Here is a 14508-nt window from a genome sequence, read left to right as displayed (position 1 = left end):
ATGACCATTTTTAGGAACTAAAAACACAGATTCCACATTCCTTAGATATTTGACATTTACAGAACGTCCTCAAATTTGTGTATTTAAAAAAAATTGTTTTAATATATATTTATTTCTGAAACAGAGACAGACAGAGCATGAACAGGGAAGGGGCAGAGAGAGAAGGAGACACAGAATCTGAAGCAGGCTCCAGGCTCTGAGCTGTCAACACAGAGCCCAGTGCAAGGCTTGAAGTCACAGACAGCGAGATCATGACCTGAGCCTAAGTCAGATGCTTAACCGACTGAGCCAACCAGGCACCCCTCAAATTTGTGTTTTTATCTATTGTTATAAACTTTCAAAATGATGTTAATATACTCTAATATGTATGTTTAGATATAAATATGTAAGTATGCAATTAACATTTAGTTATTTAAATTCTGCCTAAAATATAATTACCTTTTAGCATATTAAATGAAATGATGCATGCATTCATATTTATAACTTAATTTACCATCTTAAAAAGCCAATAGACATACTTATTATCTTGTGTTTATTTTCAATGATCTGTCATCATTATACTGTTATGTGAGCCATTTATATTAATTACCACCATTAATCAAAGTAGTCAATTTTTGTTTTATTTTGGACAGAAGCATATATTTAAATCAGTTTACGTAACACCTAACAAATTTGAAAGTAAAGATGTGTAAAATATTACTTAAATCGCTATTGTTTTTATATAGCTTGCCTATGTTAAAAAAAAACTCCACAATATGCGTAATGTATAGCTCTAATAACTGATGTTTTAATCCGTATTTTGTCCTGTATTACATGATGTGGCCATGGTCTCTTGTATATTCAGTCTGTCAGAATAATGATTTATCCTGTGCTAACTGCTAAGGACCTAGTTTTAAAAGACAGCTGACACATATAACACAAAGTTTATCTCTTCTTCTTTACCTTTCGGTTTCCCGGAACATGAATGTATCTGAAATCATGTAGCCTTGACCACCTGTGTGATGATGGAGCACAGGCTGAATATTGTGTGGTCCCTAACAAAACTGGGAGTAGATCACACCATGACTGCTTATATCCAGACCCTTTTATGTGAATGAACTTTTTTTGAATAAATCACTACTATCCTTTTGTTTTAAGATTTTATTTTTAAGTAATCTCAACACCCAGTGTGGGGCTCTAACTCATATCCTCAAGATCAAAAGTTGCATGGTCTATCAACTGAACCAGACAGGGGCCCCAGTCAGTACCATTCTTGCTATTCATAGCCAGACTTTTAAAAACTTAGAAGGGATTCTTTTTATTAAAATCATTACGGCGGCTTTGTGGCACCTGGGTGGCTCAGTCGGTTAAGCATCCGACTTCGGCTCAGGTCATGATCTCGCGGTCCGTGAGTTCGAGCCCCGAGTCGGGCTCTGTGCTGACAGCTCAGAGCCTGGAGCCTGCTTCCGATTCTGCGTCTCCCTCTCTCTCTGACCCTCCCCCGTTCATGCTCTGTCTCTCTCTGTCTCAAAAGTAAATAAACGTTAAAAAAAATTAAAAATTAAATCATTACGGCACCTCCAAAAAAGGCCAGCATCTACTGAAACTTACACAAAACCTTTCATGTGACAACCTGATGCCCCCAAAACACAAAACACAGAATTGTATTCTTTGATTATTTTTATCATGTATTGTAAAAAATTGAAGTTTCTGTTGTCTTTAATTATTATGTTGAGTATGAAAGTTTATCAGTACACATAACTGGTATAAACCTCTGATTGAGCTGTGCTTATGAACAAACTTTCTATTGATCAAACATGCCTGTAAACTCCAATGTGTTGAAGGCACATTGAGACGACCACAAAAAGAGATAACATAAGGAGTCACAAGCTTTTAATTTGTCTAAAGTGAAAGTTATGCCCATCTTTTTCCCTTTTAAGAATGTTCAGAATCGAAATCTCCAGATGTGGATAAAATTGTATCCCAGAAAAAGAAGAGTAATCAATTTTCTTTCTGGCATATAATTCATCTTTGAATCACTTTGGAAGAAATTTAAAATCACTGCAATTTATATTCCTATGGGATTCTCTTAAACCGAGGTTCTTAAACTGCCCTTAATGTTTCAATATGCGGTTTGGATCCTTTAAAGGAAAATCGAGCCAGGTATTTGCTACATACTCTAAGTTTCCGAATTGCTGTGCCAATTATATTATTTATATTATTCCTGTGGATCATAGTTATATCAGAAATGTATAGGTATCTAGTGTCAAATCCTAAGGTAATAAATAGAAAGCCGTACATTAATGGAATGGTGAAAAGCAAGAGATTTCTGGCTGCTTTCATACTTCTGAAGAGACAACTTAAGTGACAATGCCTCCAAGTTTATTTATCCTAGGTCATTATTTCTTTTCTTCAGAAGTAACTACTGAAGGGTGCCTGGGTGGATCAGTTGGTTCAGCATCTGACTCCATTTTGCTCAGGTCATGATCTCACTGTTCATGAGATGGAGCCTCATGTTGGGCTCTATGCTGACAGTGATGCAGAGCCTGCTAGGGATTCTCTCTCTCCCTGCCCCTCTGCCACTCATGCTTGTTGTTTTTCTCTTTCAAAATAAATAAGAAAGGAAAAGAAATAGCTATTGAACCAAGACAGCAAACTAATCTTCAGGTTCTGGAACTATTAATTGTCCACAGCTATGATTAGAAGGGTGGATTGCTATATGCTATATTTCGGGGGCGCCTGGGTGGCTCAGTCGGTTGAGCATCTGACTTCCATTCAGGTCGTGATCTCACAGTTTGTGAGCCTGACCCACACCCCCACCCCGCGACGGGCTCTGTGCTGACAGCTCAGAGCCTGGCACCTGCTTTGGATTCTGTCTCTCTCTGTCTCTGCCCCTGCCTCTCTCTCTGCCCCTCCCCCACTAGTGCTCTGTGTCATGCTCTGTGTCTCTCAGTCTCTCAATAATAAATAAATGTTAAAAAATATTTTTAATAATATAAAATAAATAAAATAAAAATAAATATATAATACATATATATGTGGTATTCCATATGTATTGGTAAAGCAGTAAAAGTATTTTCCTCTGTGATACAAATGATGGTATATATAAACTGAATGAAATATGTTGTCACTACAGGTAGGCTATTACTAACATTAAAAGATATCTTTTAAAATAATTAAAATGTGTGAAATAAGTGAAGGATACATCTAACGTACAGAGAGAAGCAGCTTAGAAAAAATACACATGGTTTAGAAAGCACAGCATTTTTTTTAATGTTATTTTTTAATTTTGAGAATGAGAGAGCATAAGTGGGGGAGGGGCAGAGAGTGAGGGAGACACTGAATCCAAAGCAGGCTCCAGGCTCTGAGCTGTCAGCACAGAGACGGTCGCAGGGCTCAAACCCATGAACCATGAGATCATGACCTGAACCTTAAGTCGGACACTTAATTGACTGAACCACCCAGGTACCCCAAGAACAGCGTTTCTAAATTCTGTCTATGCAGATGCTATTCTAAATGTCCATAGAGGCCTGATTTAAAATGGGTGATGTTTCTTTTGTGTCAGTGATAAAATCAATGATAGATGATTTGGAAATTAGACTCTAATACAAAGCAAATGACAGAAATGTTAAAACTAAGAGCCATAACTAATATCTAAAGTCACAAGAAAATGTTTATTTCTTATTTGATGATTGTTGTGATTGAACTGGATTTCTGAATAGCTAATGAGTAGTGGCAAACAACTGTTGGCATTTTAAATTTTAGGTGAGCTCCTGGTAAGATACAGTCATCTACTTTCTACTGCTCTAGTCGAGACATCAGCACCCAGTCTAATTTCACTTTTGAGTAGGAGTTACTTTCAATATCCTCTCTTTCTGATTTGTATTCTGCCCTTTTGGCAAAATACATCTAAGGGTTGAGTTATCCTGTTTAATATATGTTGTACTTCCCATATCAATACATTTTTTTTTTACTTTCTTCAGTTCTCAAAAATACGATTACTTCTTCATATGTTGCCTCCTATCCATTTCTTTATTCTTTAGAGATTCTAGTTTAAGAAAATGTCAGAACTACTCATTATATCTCCCTATATTTTAAGTTTACTTTAACAAATTCCAACTGCTTCTATTTCTGCTGCATTCTTGGTAGTTACTTATGATCCAATTCCCAAGTCACTAATTCTCTGTTTAACTCTGTCTAGTTTATTGTTCAATCCATTCATGGAGTTTTTTTGTTATTTGTTACATTTTAGTTCATTTTTTTTTTAATTTCAAAACTATGGGCTTTAACCACTTGAGTCATATCTATAGTTTCCTATGGTTTGCTCATTTTTGATTCTCATCTTTTTTTCTTTAAGAACTTCATACATGATTATTTCAGAGCCTGGAGCCTGCTTCAGATTCTGTATCTCCCTCTCTCTCTACCCCTCCCCAACTCGTGCTCTGTCTCTCTCTGTCTCTCAAAAATGAATAAATGTTAAAAAATTTAAAAAAAAATCACTACCTGCATGCATATGTGAGCTAGTCTATGGACTTTACAGGTCAGCAGTCCAAAAGTTGAAACAGGTCACATAAATTACAGAGATGATCTGTTCATTAATTTGAATATACATATGCATTCTCTTAAGTTGATAAGAACTCCCCAAGTATTACAGACTCAGACAGGATATCAGGGAGCTAAGAACATTTATAGATGACCCTTCAGGTTTGGGGGTTCTCCCTTAGACTTAAATTGCATTATATGAGTCTCTGTATTCTGGTTCTGTAAGTCAGAGCAACTGAATTCTGCCCCAATAGCACCAAATATTATTTTAGTGACATCTTGTTACAGCTCTGCATGGATCTCCTTAACCTAAATAAACTCTTTGCTTATGCTGATACACGTGAGACTTGTATTGTAGTATTATAAAATGGTCTAAATATGCATTCCCAGTGATATTGTACAAGTTCACACAGCTCTCACACAACAGAAGCATTATTATTTGGATCTTTTAAAATACCATCTCCTACATGTATGATGATTTATTATCACAATGACAGATCTATTGCATAATGATCTATTTCCATAGAATCACATAATTTTTGGATTTTTTGTTTATTGCTGCCTAACATATTTATTAAGCCCTTCCTATACATGATGGTAAATCCCTACTCTTCACATGTTAACAGGAGATACTGAATGCTATTTTGTGGAAGAATTGATTGCTTTCATTGGATAATTTTCTTTTAGCCCTATTCTGTGGATTGCCTAAAAAATCAACTGGGGTTTCAATTATATGTTCATCATTGGATTGTTTTCTCTATTAGGGTACTTTTTTTTCCCTTATAGTTTTATTTCCTTGATTTTTTTAAAAACAGAACCTCTAAATACCATTATATTAGATGATATTTAGAGAAAAGAGAAAACACGGTATCACTGTAGTGACTTGATATATTACTTTGGAATCACTTCAATTCTATTCAGTGTCTCATCACATCTGTTTTTAGAACAGTTGTTTGTTTCATAAAATATATTTTTTTCCTATGGCGACACCTTATACTTGGTTGTGAAAAATAACCATTGTTGGTGATGTTTACATACTGTATTGTCACTAACAAACTCTTAGTCTATGTATGGAAACAATAAAAATGCAAGTACAAAGATAGTCAAAAATAAAATAATGGGATGACTTAAATCACATTTATGTAGAGTTTGAAAGACAGAGTTGGGATTTTTTGCTTGATTTTAATATTTATTAAATCTAGGATCAAGTTTAATCAAATGTAATTTAATTTAGTAAATAAATTTATGCATAGAGGTATGAAAACTGGAGATCCATTCTACCGAAAAATAAAACATATTCATTAATGAAACAATACAAACTTTGCAAAATGCTACTATGCTAAGGAATGGGAGGTATTCTTGTTTAAATACCTTGATTTTACTATGTTCTAAAACTGTATCAGTCTTTCCCATCAAATACAGCACTATAAAGAAAGGTTAAGAGTAAGTAGCATCTGCTTCCAATCATGAAATCTGTAGAGGAAAAAGGGTTTTATTCAGAAATTTACATACTAACATAAGCCCTACAACTTGAAAGATGTTAGGTCAAATTCATCATTCTTTAAGGGTCCCTAAATGTTGTATATATAAAAAAGTAAAGACTGCATTTATTTCCATACCAACTTCCACATGAAGATTCATAACTCTGACTGTCACTTGCTATGCTTTCCTTCATTTTCTCTTTTGAAAAACAGGAAAAAAAATCCTATTAAAACACCTACTAAACCACTTCATAGGTTTTAACATAAATCTAGGCTTCAGCAATAGGAGTATAACATAAATTATTCAAAACAACCCATAAACTTGTAGTTTATTACTGTTAAAAGTAATAAATCTGCTATGTTATACAGGTCCACATGCTGAGCATAGCATTATTATTGTGGAGAAAGCTGGCAATATAGGATGTTATTTAAAATGCAGCTTCTTTTCCTGCTGACTAAGTCCTGGGTATGTACACTAGTATTTGAAGTGTATTAGATGCTTAAGAGAATAAAAATAAAATAGAAAGTAGAAATTAATGTGTTGAATTGAAAGAAAATATTCTCGCCTGATTCAGTTTTCTCATCTGTAAATTAGAGATTTAGACTAGAGATATTAGACTAGATCTTCTCTAAGGACTCTTCTGCCTATTAATTATTATGACATATATTTCAGTATGGGGGAATGAAGGGTGGAAGGAGTCCCTTAATTTCATCATACACCAAGAATGGCTCTATTTAAACAAGATGGATGCTTTCATTATCACTCTGAATTTTCAATGTAAGAAAAACAAGCTTGCCCTAAGTAGAAATATAATCCCGTCATGAATGTAAAAATTATGTAGCTATGGTTATTCTAAAACACAATCTTTCTCACTGGTGAATCACCAAGGGAATATATATAGAATGGGTGTGCCTGTGTTCAGACAGCTGTGTTTCAGTGATACATATTACATTTATTTAGTAGCTTCTGGGTACAACCCACATCATTATTTGGGCTTAGGAGAAAAATAAAAGTAAAAAGAATTGAAAGAGCAAGATAAAATTCTTGCCATCTAAATTTAATATCTGATTAATTTCATTAACTTCCCTTTGTTTTGCCTTATATCTATACTGTAGTGCTTATCTTTCTAAAACACAAAAGAAAAATAACATTTTCCTTCTCAAATAATAGCAAGATTTCAAAAACCAAATTCCTTCAGATGAATTTAAGTTTCTTTCTAATCTAGTCCCTATGCATTTTAACTGTAATATCTAGTTCCCATTCCCAACTCATTCTCAGCCTCCAGAGGTTAACTTCCTCCTGTTAGGCTCAGCTCAAATGAAACATCTTCAAAGAAAGATGCCTTAATTTCCCTGGTTGCAAATATTTGGTCTTCTTTTCTTCCACAGTATAGAATCTATTTTCCAACAGATACGCCTTACAGTTTTTTTCTTATACCAATTTATTTATTATGCCCCCAGCACATTAAGATTCTTGGCAGTTTCTCACTAAATTATATTTATGTGTTTATTTATTTATCTCTGGAAACACAGTAGGCACTCAGTAACAGATGTTCAGTTGAATGTCTTAATCCCCCAAAAGATATATTGGTCAAATTTGAGGGGAAATGATGGTGTATGAAGTCAAAGATTGTGGAAGTTAATCATTTAAAAAAGACCATCTGCTAAATTGTACCTATACCATGACTCAACTTGTGATTAAATAAGAATAAAGTCACAAACATGTGTTTTAAGATGGTAATAAGCATACTCAAAACCTGGATTATGAAAAAGCAGTAATTCTGTCTAAATGAAGCAGACACAACTTCTGTAGGTCGTTTTATTGCAGCACCCATAAAATCCATGAATCAAGGATGAAAAAAATGAGCATACTATGGAACAACAAGGTTTCCAAAGTTAAAATCCATACTGTTTTACAAGATAGTAATAGTCATTCTGCTTATGCTCTTAACTTGTATTTTAGCAATCTTCACTTGAGTCTAGGAGATGAGGGTAGAATATTGAGGAATTCAGTAGGATGCTGGTCTGTCTGGCAGGGAGAACTAATCCAGACATAATAAAGAGCCGAGCAAGTTTCTTGTAGTTACTTACTTACAACACTACATTATTAAGGGAGGGGTAATTTGCACCATATTGTCAGGACTCTTAATCAAATACATATGTGATCCAAAGTCCTACGCAAATGTCTGAAATCTTGAGGGAAAGGGGTTGTAAGTACTTTTGAAAATTTCTGTTCCTTAAACTCTAAAACTTATCCAAGCACACTTGCAAGACTGAATTACAGAGAGAAGTGAAGGAACTTCCTATACACCTCAGTGCTCTTGACAGTATAATCAGTGCATTGGTAGTGGGCTTTCTGGAGCAGCAGCAGATGCCTGAGAGAGTGGTGACCCATGGGAAAATTTCCCTCTCTTGGCTCCTGGTTAGGAAATGGTAAAATACCAGCTTTACTCCGTGAGATTTCAAAGACAGGGAAGGATTTAATGCTTAGGATGAATGCAGATACTTTGAGCACCTGAGGGAAAATGTTGGGAAGGGAGCCGATGATTCTCTAAATTCCCAATAGGGTCAGTTAAAAGAATGATATTAAGATTTTAATATTCCTTTTATACTAAATTCCAATCAAAGACAGATGTAAGACTGTAGAATTTAACTCCGACAAATATACCCTTTCATTTTTTAATGAAATATTTGACATTATAAAAAATGTATATAGAACACAGTAAGCAACCATATACCTACATTTAGTAAAAAGCAAACGCCAGCAAACTAAGTTTTACAAACAGCCAACATCTGAATGGAATATCCACAAAGCAAAATCAAACCCAGGGCTAAGCACAGTGAAGCAACACCTTCAATCGTTCCACACTTATTTTAATGCAGACATTTTAAATTTTTTCCAGTGCTCAGGAAACCTGGCCAAAAGATGTCCATTTGGGCTTTAGAGATCCTCCCAAAAGCAAGCATAACAGAATATAGAGATAGGGTCTGGTGTTTTGTATATTATAGAATAGAGGAATAAAGAGAATAATTCACTCTGTAGGCAGTGTGCACTATTTAGGAAAACAAAAAAGCAGGGTTAGGTAATAATGCATAATAAATAATTTGGTTTGCTTTTGTCCTGGGCTTCTGAGAGAGACTCTAATTCCTTGTATCTCCCCATATGAGAATCTTTATTGTTAATGATGGGCCCCTCAGGCCACACCTGAATTTATGTTAAGATAGTGACTTATGTAGGCATCCAGAGAGTTTCAAGATGGTAGTTGGCCATGCCAAAAAAAACCAAACCATGTGATTACCGGGGTAGCCCTTGGGTTATATAAACTGGACATCCAGAGAAGCGAGGAGCTGGATATTGAGTTCAAACAAGCAGCCATTGATTCAATCACTCATGACCAATCATTCAATCACAAGATGAAAACCCAATAAAATATCTGGATACCTTCAGGTCAATGAACTTCCCTCACTGGTAATCACAAATGAATGGGCTGGGAGGGTGACATGTATTGAGGACATACAAGCTTCATATGTGGAATCCTCCTAGGCTTTGATCTATGTTTGTTTTGTTTTGTTTTTTTCATTTGAATAACCCTTATTCTTAACCATTATAATAAATATGTAATTACAAATATGACCCTTTTTTGAGTTCAGTAAATCCTTCTAACAAATTACCAAACTTGAGGAAGTAGTAGGAAAAACAAAATTAGCATACAGTTTGTTAAAGTACAGGTAAATCTTTGAATCCTGTAGCTTTGCAGTTGGAGTCCTAAATGAAGGCAGTCTTGTGGGCACAGTGTCCTTAACCTGTAATATCTATGCTAACTCTGGTTGCTTAGTGCCCTAACTGCAATGCAGGTAGTGTTAAAAATAATTATTCATAGCACTTGTTAAAGATAGTAAGACCTTATTCAGGACCATTGTGATAGGTATGGGGTCACCTAGGATAAATTTTTGTAGCCGATCAGAGAGAACATATTCAAATCCAATTGTAAATTCCATGTGGGAATTTATAGCCAAAGAATAGGGTAGGTGGGGGTCAGTAGCTAGAAAACTACTAAGAGGAAATATCAGGGATAAGGGAAATTCTGGCTAAACCCACCTAACAGGATTATTGCTGAAGACAGGTCATGGTGACCAAGTATCACCTGGGGCGGGGGGCAGGCGGGGGGCCTGGAGGATAAGAAATCCGATCAGATATTGAGAGTAATCAGATATTGAAAATGGGGAATTTCTGATTAAGCTGACTTACAAGGATTCCAGCTAAAATTAGATTTTATAACTAAATGCACAGATGGGCCTAGGAGAAGCTTTAGAAGGCTGACTAAAATTTGGTCAAGCAAAGAATCTTTGTCAATAGACAGCCTCCAAATGATCAGCAATGATCCCTGCCATCTGGTATTAACACTATTGTGTAGCACCCTTTTACAATGCATGATTGCTCTGCATGACTGACCAATGAATATGGCAGAAGTTATGATATGTCACTTTCAAGATTATTTGAGTATAAAAAGCACTGAAGCTTTCATTTGTTCTGTGTGTGTGTGTGAGAGAGAGAGAGAAATCATTTGCTGTGCTGTTGAAAACAGATGTCATATTGATGTTGTGAGCAGTCCTACAGAGAAACATACGCAGTGAGGGAATAAAGCCCTCTACCAAGAACCAATTGCATGAGTTTAGAAGAAGATAATTCAGTCTAGTCAAGGCTTCAGGTGATCACAGTCCCAGCGACTTATTGATTAGAACCTCATGAGAAACCCTGGATCCAAAACTATTCAGCTAACTTGATGTTAGATTCCTGACACTGTGAAAATGTGTGGATGTAATAAATTGTTCAATACTTCTACAGTTCAAAGTCAGGTATTATGCAACAGGAGATCATTGAAACACTGGGTAATATTATATATACACATATACACATATATATTTATATGTATGTATGTGTATGTGTGTATGTTTGTGTATATATATATATATATATATAGACATATATATACACATATATATACATATATATACACATATACATGCTTTCCTCTTTAGGAAAGATGAAGAAACACTACCAGTTCCTATTCCTGAAAGGGATAAATATATATATATATATATATATATATATATATATATATATATATACACACACACACACACACACACACATATATATATATGGTATATATACACATGTATATATATGGTATATACATGTGTATATATATGTGTGTGTATGTATATATATATATATATATATATATATATATTTTTTTTTTTTTTTTATCCCTTTCAGGAATAGCAACTGGCAGTATTTCTTCATCTTTCCTAAAAAGGAAAGCATGCAAGTCAGAGGACAAGCTTGGGCCATTGTGGCATATGGAACTTTTTCAACATGATAAGAAGTCACAGTAGAGTGGAAGAAATGTTCCTCCTCCCACCGCAAACTGATTAAATTATAACTGAATGCAATCACACATTACAACATGTTGAAATAATACCTTAATGCAATTTCTCTAAATAAAATAGAGATCATGATTTTATTTTCACTTTAAAATGAAAAAAAAATGAGTTGCCAAGCAAGGTGTAGGGTAGCTAGCCCTCATAATTATTAAAACAAAGTGTTGTGTGTTCAATCATAAACCTGGCACTATTCACAATTATGTTAAATCTTATTTCAGCGGGGTTTTTTTTGTCTGTGGTACACTATTATCAAGAAAATATTCAAAAGACAGAAAATTGTTCTTGGTTTACTTGTCTAAATGTAAATTGGCGATACCATTCAAAAGAGACAATGTGTTTATCATTTTTCATTTTGTTGTATAGAAAGCATGTCAATTTATTTGTATACTGGTTTTTCTTTTAATCATATATATTTTATATAATTTGGGGTCACCCGTTTGACTTGGGTTTCTATAAATCAAGGGGTATATCTTTAATATGCTTGGTCAAACTTCAAAAAGACCTACATTTTGATTTTTTAAAATGCAAACTCCATTACATGATAACAATATTTCAAATTCACTAACCAAATAATGCTTTCTTATTTTGAAGCATTCCATTTCATCATGTAAGTATTATCTGTGAGAGTAAATATTTTAAAAACAATAAAATGAGGCACTAAATTCAAGGTGATTGATGTCAAATAGATTTTTGGTTGTTTTTATCTCTTCTTTTGCAGAGAACATTGTAGCATGTATTAAGATATTTTTATGTCAAAAACTGAATTTTGATGTATACATAATAAAAATTAATGAAAAAACCAGTATATTATATGATCCAGTAATTCCACTTCTGTGTATTTACCCAACAACACAAAACTACCAATTTAAAAGATATACACACCCCTATGTTTACTGCAACATTACTTATAATAGCCAAGATATGGGAGCAAATTAAGTGCCCACTGATAGATGAATGGATAAAGATGTGATATATATACACACACAACAGAATATTACTTACCTATAATAAAAAAGAACACAATCTTGCCATTCACAACAACATGGATGGACCCAGGGAATATTATACTAAATGAAATAAATTATACAAAGACAAATACCATACGATTTCACCAATATGTAGAAACTAAAAATAAAACAAACAAACGAAAAACAGAGCAGACTCAAATACACAGAACTGGTGGTTGTCAAAGGGGAGGAACGTGTAGGTGTCAGCAAAATAAGGGAAGGGGATTAAGAGGAACAAAATTCCAGTTATAAAATAAATAAGTCGCAGGGATACAAAGCAGCACAGAGAAAATAGTCACTAATATTGTAATAACTTTGTAAGGTGACAGATGGTAACTATGCTTATTGTGGCATTTCATAATGTATATAAGTGTTCAATCTCTTTTTTGTATGCATAGAACTAATAAAATATATGTTAACTGTACCTCAATTAAAATAAAAATAGAGAAATTCTATAAATAAACATATATGCATTTGACAACTTAGGTAAAATGATCCACTTCTTGAAAAACATTACAACACATGCAACATGAAATAAAGAATTTGAATAGCCTTATTACAAGTAGGGAATTGATTTTGTAAGTAAAAACATCCAAAAGATAAATTGGCCAGAATTTTCAGGACAGAATTATTCCAAATATTTAAAGAATGAATATCACTGCTACCAAATAAATACTTTCAGAAATTAGAAGAGCAGAGATCTCTTTCCAATTCATTTTATGAAGCTAATATCGTCTTTATACAAAATCAATGCAAGGCAAAATAAGGAGTACTATAGTTTAAAATCTCTCATAAGTAGGGATGCAAAAATCCTAAATAAAATATTAGCAAATAAAATCATTTGCAATATTCTTTAAAAGATAAACCATATACTGGAATAAAATATGTGCAAATCACATATTCAAAAAAGGACAAATATTTGGAATATATTAAAAAATTCTCAAAATAAACACTATTTTGTCACATGCTTTTTTTCTCACCTTTTTAAATAACCGTATATTAATCTTTCATTTTCATTAGTGTGGTGTATCACAGTTATCAATCTGCTCATGTTTAAACATCCTTACATCCCAGAGATAAATCTCACTTAGCCATAGTACATGACACTATTAAGGTTTCTGAATACAATCTACTAATATTTTGCTGAGATAGTTGCATCTATATTCACCAGGGATATTATATTTTTTCTTGTATTTCTTTTCTTATCTGACTTTGATATCAAGATAATACTGGCCTCATAGAATGAGTTTGAAGTGTTCCCTCCTGTTCAATTTTTTGGAAGAGTTTGAGAAGAATTGGCATACATTCTTTAAATGTTTGGTATAATTCACCAATGAAAACATCTGGTCCTGGGGTTTCTATGTTGGGAGATTTTTGATTATTGGCTCAATCTCCTTATTCATTATTAGTCTGTTCATATTTGTATATTTCAAGGAATTTATTTCTTCTAGATTTTCCAATTTGTTGGTATATAATTTTTATAGTAGCCTCCTATGATCCTATGTATTCCTGTGGTATCAGTTGTAATGTCTCCTTTTTCATTTCTGATTTTGTCTTTTCTTAGACCAAAGGTTTGTCAATTTTGTTTATCTTTCAGAAAACTCACCTCATTTGCAAATGACATATTGGACAAAGGGCTTGTATTCAAAATTTATAAAGAGCTCACCAAACCCCACACCCAAAAAACAAATAACCCAGTGAAGAAATGGGCAGAAAACATGAATAGACACTTCTCTAAATAAGACATCCAGATGGCCAACAGGCACATGAAAAGATGCTCAACGTCACTCTTCATCAGGGAAATAAATATCAAAACCACACTCAGATATCACCTCACGCTAGTCAGAGTGGCCAAAATGAACAAATCAGGAGACTAGAGATGCTGGAGAGGATGTGGAGAGACAGGAACCCTATTGCACTGTTGGTGGGAATGCAAATTGGTGCAGCCGCTCTGGAAAACAGTGTGGAGTTTCCTCAAAAAATTAAAAATAGACCTACCCTATGACCCAGCAATAGCACTGCTAGGAATTTACCCAAGGGATACAGGAGTA

This window comes from Acinonyx jubatus, chromosome B3 (genome assembly GCF_027475565.1).
Source record: "Acinonyx jubatus isolate Ajub_Pintada_27869175 chromosome B3, VMU_Ajub_asm_v1.0, whole genome shotgun sequence".
NCBI lineage: Eukaryota > Metazoa > Chordata > Mammalia > Carnivora > Felidae > Acinonyx > Acinonyx jubatus.
This window is presented reverse-complemented; position numbering follows the sequence as displayed.